Source organism: Triturus cristatus, chromosome 4_2, assembly GCF_964204655.1.
Source record: "Triturus cristatus chromosome 4_2, aTriCri1.1, whole genome shotgun sequence".
NCBI classification, from domain to species: Eukaryota; Metazoa; Chordata; class Amphibia; order Caudata; family Salamandridae; genus Triturus; species Triturus cristatus.
The window spans coordinates 742,344,428-742,351,929 of NC_140586.1; the positions used below are offsets into that span (position 1 = coordinate 742,344,428).

General features: G+C 47.6%; 1 non-coding gene across 1 annotated transcript; it reads right to left on the reverse strand.

The window, feature by feature from the left end:
- Positions 1-5,117: 5,117 nt before the first annotated feature.
- Positions 5,118-5,249, reverse strand: LOC146834993 (small nucleolar RNA SNORA71). The gene has a single exon (XR_014960945.1). It is a non-coding gene; the product is annotated as a small nucleolar RNA SNORA71 (small nucleolar RNA).
- Between the last annotated feature and the right edge of the window lie 2,253 nt (positions 5,250-7,502).

The following is a 7,502-nucleotide window of genomic DNA, read 5'->3' on the forward strand; positions in this document are numbered from 1 at the left end:
GCCAGGATAGCTTGACTTCAGTGGCAAGGATGAAAATTGCATTTGACACTGTAATAAACATGGCTGCCATAGCTGAAAAGCATTTTCCGATGTTATCCAGCTGTATGCCTTTTATGTCTGGTGGTGCTAAACATGGGGCAGAAGGGTTTCAAAAGTGTCTATAGGCTTCCTGCATGAAAACATACTCAGCGCAGAGGTGACCTTATCAAGCTGTGGAATGACTGCTGCTAAAGAAGCCGGAGTCTTTTAGTTTCAGGTCCTCCTCCCAAAGGTAATCCATGATGGGAATGGATTTCCTCGCTGCATCCTTGAAATTGTAGAGAAAACATTCAGTTTGCTTTACAGGCCAGGGCAAATCAAAACGTTTGGATGCATGCTCAAGGAGTTCATGGCAACCTTCTATATCCTCCAGAGAAGAGCTAACTGGTGATGGTGACAGGGATGAAGGAGCTATATAGTCATCCCACTCTTGACCTGGACATATAGAATACTAGGGAAGTTCTCCCTTCTCCGGGTTGATTGCCTTCTTCGCTGTCAATGTAGGCATCCCTGATAGTGATTGGCAGCACAACCTGCCATTCGTTCTGTGTTTGCAAGACTACAGGTCTCTTTAGAAGAGATCCTAAGCCAAGGTCATCCTAGCGCCCCGGAGTATGCTGTATTGATGCATTCGTTCCAGAAATCTCTTATAATAGTCATCGAGCATATGACGTAGATCTGTGACTAAAGAGATGGGCACTGAGATAGTATTCTCATATGAACTATGGTGTTTTCCATACGGCTCATCATAAGGATAATGCTCCTGAAACGAGTTGTAGCATTGAGACTCAGGCTGATGTCTGCCCTGAAGGGAATATTCACCTTCCAAGTATGTGGAAGCCTGTGCACCCAGATCGTCAGAGTCCTGACCTTTCATATTGACTTGTGTGCGAATGTAAGCTGGCCCAAAAAGTCTTTCTTCTCAAGGAGATGCACTGGAGGCAGCAGAGATACCTTGCTCAGATATGTCCGATCTGGGTGCGAGGACTCTGGAATTTTTTCTGGTGTAATTAAAACTGCCTATTTATTGGTCGTCGATGGGCTCTTCAGCGCCAAAGAAAAAGTGTATTTACCATGAACCACCTGTGGCAGCAAAGTAGGTCTTGTTGCTAGAGACTTGAATGTTCCAGTCGATGGGATCGCTGTACGAAGGTGGATATCTGACTATGGTTACCCCCAAATTTTTGCCTAGTGTCTAGCTGGTTTTTCGACTTAGTTGGCCTGAGATCCTGCCATTCAGGATCTCAGCCTGGCTGTTCTCTCTTTAAAATGGACTCCATGTACCCTAGGTACATACCCAATTGGTTGGATCACCCTGTGAGCCCCTGTACCAGTGTGCACTAGGTACCCAGGGCATTGGTGTACCCAGGGGCTGAAGCATGTATTATGCCACCCCAGGCTTGGCCTAACAATCTGACACAACTGGCTGATCACTCAGCTGGGGTAAGTTGGTGTAATCACCTCTTACTTAGGTGTAGTATACCTATACCTAACCTTAAATGGGACACCTGGTAACCTATAAGTCACTCCTATGGCAGGCCTTAACAATCCTGAAGGCAGAGTGCTTGGTTCCATGTGAGATGGTGCTCTGGCATGAGCTGAGCCTGTCTGCAGTGGTCGGAACAACTTCCTTCTACTGTTTCCAGATATCGTCATACCATATACTCTTAAGTGCATTATGAACCTCGCGGTTAAATGCTATCTTTGGTTTGGCTTTATCAAAACATGTCGAGTAAGGTGTCATACGAATTGGAATACTAACCCCTCGCCAATTCTGGCGACGGGGTTAGCATTCCACCCTTCTAGAGGGACACGACATGTACAGTACCTGAAACCCGGGTAAAATCAGACATAGCCTCAGCTCCACAAAATGGATGCTGCCACCACAGACACAAGTCTGCCCTCCTGCTGCTGGGAGTCCTTCCAGCTTGGGAGGTGTGGACAAAGGGTTTCCTGCCAGGGGAGGTGCATGCACCACCCCAGACAGGATTTTGTGTATTGGTCAGGTAGGGCTTGAAAGAAACCAGACATGCCTGAGGCTCACAAGGAGCCTCGGTGCATATGCCAGCTCAAACCGGTCCTGGGGCACACCAGTCCCGGGCCTGGGGCGAGCTGGACAAAGGATTGGGGGTGTAACCACCCCCCTTCCTGGTCCCACCCTTAGGGAGGGACCTAGCAGGTAGTCCGGCCCCTAGAATCCGCTTAAAGGTAGGAGCTGTGTCCTAAGACTTCAGACATCCTGGAATCAACTTAACACTAAGAAGAAGACGGGAATTTCGACGCTCTGCTGCACAGAGGACTGAAGCCAATCTCCCCTGTGGTCAGGGAGTGACCACCTTGCTAACGCAAGCACCATCCAGCGAATCAACGTCTGCTTTGCCGCCGCCTCCCGCCGGAGCCCGAGCCCAGAGACTGACAAGACCTGGACCTCCAGACCTCTCACCGCCCGATCCACAGTCCCTGAAAAGAGGAGACCCGTGGAGGCACCGAGACACGTGGAGCCAGCCATCTTGAAACGACCACGACAAGCTGACAAGTGCAACAACCGAGGCTCCCTCCAAGTTGTGCTTTGGGATCTGAGAAGCCCAACACCCGAGCAGCATCTGCACCAAAGGTGAGCCCTCCAGCATCTCCACGATCTGCGTGGGGCCCTTCTGCATTTTGCCACTCGACGCGCCTAACCGGTTGCTGGCCCGCTGGCTAGTAGCCATCTTGGCGACGAACTTCAAGAAATACACCGCTGGTCTGGTTGCTCCAGACTGGCCCTTGCTCCCCTCCAAAGGAGCAGTCCTTCTGACCTTGCTGGTCAGAGCCATCAGCTTATTTCATCTCCTACAACAATTGCTTTTGCCAAGGCTTGTTTGCTTCGATCAAGTCGCCGACACCGCCGACAGCGAGAGCCTGCGTGGGACAGCTCGTGAACCGACTCCTAGACGTCGTCGACCTCCAGGGACCACGTGGCTGCAGAGACAAGCTACACCTTTCTTCCTGTTTGCACCCAACATCGCCTGGTACCCACCTGGTGCCACGCTGGTCACTGGCTAGTGACTGTGAACACTGTCCCCTCTGCTTACAGGTCTTCAACATCTCCGATCCACTCTTGGATCCACTGCATCTCTCCCGGACCGACCGCCTGCAGCATCTTTGTCTTCAAGCTCCACGGAACAGATAGAAGAAACCCGACGCACTTCGAGGCCTATGCACCCGCTTCCTGTGGGTGAGGTAAAGCTGGCACACCTGTGCCCACGTGTAGTAATACATCTCTAGTGCCTGTGTTCCAAATCTTGAGTTCCTAGTCCATCCGGAAGATCCTCTTTGCAGTAACTTTGTACTTTTTACGCACCCATTGAAACCTATGGGAGCACGCGTGTGACTATTTGCTCTGCACACGCCACCCGTGGACCTCCTGGTCACTAACTAACGTTAGCTCCTTGTAGACCCAGCGATTCTAGAGGCCCTAGGCCTTTTCCCTTTTCTGTTCGTGGTACTTATACCACTATTTTAGTATATGGTTCGAGTGGCCACCAGGGCCTATCCATATAAAGTGCAACTTCTGTGTATTCTACTGTAATCTTGTTTGACGATTTGTGCTCCTGTGCTCATAAAGAGACTAGGGGTTACTTTGAGAAATAAATACATATATATTTTGAATATATATCTGTGTGGTGTCCTTTCATTGGTATAAAAGGGGGTTACATTTGGTAAAACAGCTGGCTTAACACGCTTCACGAGTTTAGCCTCAAAGACTGCTTAGCCTACGCTACCACTAGGGCAGCTAGTCCGAAAAGGTTGACTTACAACCACACCATAAGGGTTGCTTGGCATGGTACAAGGTGATCACTTTAACTAGTGAGCATCATATACCAGGCCAACTTCTCACAATCGCCTTCAACGACAAAGTTGCTAGAGACTTGAATGTTCCAGTCGATGGGATCGCCTTCAACGACAAAGTGACTATCATCATTTGCTTCGCAGGGAAGGAAGTCATTGTTCTTGTCATCATCTGGGTTACAGTCTAAACAGTTGTTACTGGGGTCGAAGAAACTTTTATCCATTGACAAGCGGATTTTTGTCGACAATGGTTCTTTCAGAGGGGTCAAAGCATAGAAGCTGATGAAGACTTCTTGTGAGAGGACCTCATTCTTTTCTAAGAGATTTTCCAGACCCAGATTCCTTAAAAAGAAACTTTGATTTTTTAGGGTCCTTTTCATTTGAGGGAGAGCCCTCATTTTTACATATTTTCCCCACTGAGGAAAGACTGTCCCTCATCATCCGGAGTCAGAGTGGGTATTTTTCTTTTGAAGCCAAAGGACAAGTCTGGCTTCCCTGTCTGTGAAGGTCTTAGCAGAAAAGGTTCTGCACGGCTCACAGTCTTTAAGCTTGTGATGTGGATGCAAGCAACATAAGCATTCCTTTTGAGTATCTTCTGAAAATAACCTTGACTTTCCACAAGACGTACAAGGCATGAAAAAAACACCCTTTTTAGATCCCTCTGACATAAAACTGAGGTGATCAAAATAGAACAGTTTTACCTCTGAGTTGTTAGGAGGTCAAATGTTTCAGTTCTGGAAGAAGGCAAGAGGTCAAAGGTGACAGAAGCACAAGAACTGAGCAAAGCTCACTCAGCAAGACTCCCTCACACACGACATGTGGTTAGAAATCTGGGGTATGGTGGCACTGCAGGTGAAGAGTACCTCCGGGACTGGTCTCTGGTTGATGTTTGGATCTATTAAAACAATGTAAATGGTTAACAATGTACATTGCTTTCCCTATGGCTGTTAATGTTTATGTTTAGCACTGCTAGTTATAATTACCATGGGGCTCCCATCATGACGATGGGGAAGATTCAAGCATGTGGATGCTTGGTTTTACAACATAGCCCAAGGAGGTCATGGATTTTGGAGCAAAGATTCAGATTCTATCGCCAGGATTTAAAACAGGGCCCTAAACATTTAGCAAAAAAAGAAACAAAGAATACCACCTAAACACACACTCAGCAATAATACAAATAAAACAAGCCTTTATTAAAATGAGCATATAATATACTTTAACAAGCCTTGGGAATGGAGCAGTTAAATTGTCCGAAAGTCACAGGGTTTCTTAGGGACAGTCTGGAGACCCTTCAAACACACGCAAATGCTTACAAAGTTTCCCTCCCTATAGAATCAATGACCAGGTCACCAAATACCTTGACCACTTTCGATGCAGGTTATGGTGACTCTCCTGGAGAAGGCGTTACCAAAGGTAAGCAACTTCTTCATCTGATAGCGACTTCTAGCTGCAGATTCCTTACCTTAGATTAGATACACAACCAAAACCTCTCTGTAGATGGGTCCGCAAACTTTATTTCGATTAGTAAGTCCTGCAGGACCGAGCCGGCAAAATGCATGTCTGGATGGACCCTAACTGTCCAGGCAGTAGTGCTTGGTGAACGTATGCAGTGAGACCCACACTGCTATCTGGCAGATGCCCAGGACTTGTACTCTGTTTGCTAACGCAGTGGTCGCAGCCTTTGTGAGAAGTTGGCCAGATATATGATGTCACTAGTTCTAGTGTACACCTTGTATCAGTCCAAACAACCCTTATGGTGATTGGTTGTAAAGTCAACCCTATAGACCAGCTATCCTAGTGGTAGCATGGACAAGAGCAGTCTTAGGCTAAACTCTGTATGGCATGTGAAGCCAGCTGTTATACCATTTGCAATCCCTTGAATACCAAATGAAGGTAGGTATAGGAATACTACACCTAAGCAAGGGGTGATTACACGACCTTGCCCCAGCTGAGTGATCAGCCAGTTGTGTCATAATGGAAGGCCAGTCAGGGGTGGCATAATACATGCTGCAGCCCCTGGTAGGCCTAAGGTACACCTATGCCCTGGGTACCTAAGGTACACTGTACAGGGCCCTAGAAGGTGATCCTTACCAATTGGGTTATGTACCTAAAGTACATAGTATGAATTTAGAGAGAGAACAGCTGGGCTGTGGGTCTGATTAGCAGGCCCACAGCCACATCTAAGTCGAAAACCAGTGAAGCAAAAGCAAAAAGTGGGGGTGAACATAGAAAGCAGACCCTACTCTCCTACACCCCCCCCCCCAAACTTAGGGACATTAAACTAACCTTGACCAGTTGAGTCTTCATATTCTAAGTGGAAAAATCTGGAGAGTCCATCTGCATTGGCATGGTCAGTCCCAGGTCTATGTTCCACTGTGAAGTCCATCCCCTGTAGGGAAATGGACCACCTAAGAAGTTTGGGATTTTCACCCTTCATCTGATTTAGCCACAAGAGGGGCTTATGGTCTGTCTGAATCTTGAAGTGAGTGCCAAACAGGTATGGCCTCGGCTTCTTCAGGGCCCAAACCACAGCAAAGGCCTCCCTCTCAATAGCTGACCAACGTTTCTCTCTAGGGGTCAGCCTTCTACTAATAAAAGCAATGGGCTGGTCTTGACCATCTATATTCAGTTGTGAAAGAACAGCTCCCACACCCAACTCAGAAGCATCTGTCTGGACAATGAACTCCTTGGAGTAGTCTGGACTTTTCAGAATAGGTGCAGTGCACATGGCCTTCTTCAGGTCATCAAATGCTTTCTGACAGCTTACTGTCCACTGAACTTTCTTTGGCATTTTCTTAGAGGTCAAGTCATTACGTGGTGTCACAATGGACCCATAGTCCTTAACAAACTTTCTGTAGTACCCAGTCAGGCCCAAGAAAGCTCTGACCTGAGTCTGGGTAATTGGAGGAGTCCAGTCCTTTATGGTCTGGATCTTGCTCTCCAGTGGTTGAACCTGACCCCCACCTACTAGGTGGCCCAAGTACACAACCTTGCTCTGCCCTATCTGGCACTAAGTGGCCTTGATAGTGAGGCCTGCCTTTTGCAGGGCCTCTAAAACATTCCTCAGGTGGACCAGGTGATCCTCCCAGGTGGAGCTAAAGACAGCAATATCATCAAGATAAGCTGCACAGTAGTCATCCAGACCTGTAAGGACTTGATTCACCAACCTTTGGAAAGTGGCAGGTGCATTCTTCAAGCCAAAGGACATTACCACAAATTGATAATGTCCTCCTGGGGTTGAGAAAGCAGTTTTGGCCTTTGCACTCTCAACTAGTCTGATTTGCCAGTAGCCTGCTGTCAGGTCAAATGTACTTAAAAACTTGGCAGCTGCCAATCTGTCAATGAGATCATCTGCCCTGGGTATTGGGTGGGCATCTGTCCTAGTGACAGCATTGAGACCTCTGTAATCCACGCAAAACCTCATCTCTCTCTTACCATCTTGGGTATGAGGTTTTGGCACAAGAAGTACAGGACTAGCCCAAGGGCTCTCTGAAGGTGCAATGACTCCCAGCTCCAACATCTTTTGTACCTCAATCTTTATGCAGTCTCTGACATGGTCAGGTTGCCTGTAGATTTTACTCTTCACAGGCAGACTGTCACCAGTGTCCACCTCATGGGTGCAACAGTTTGTC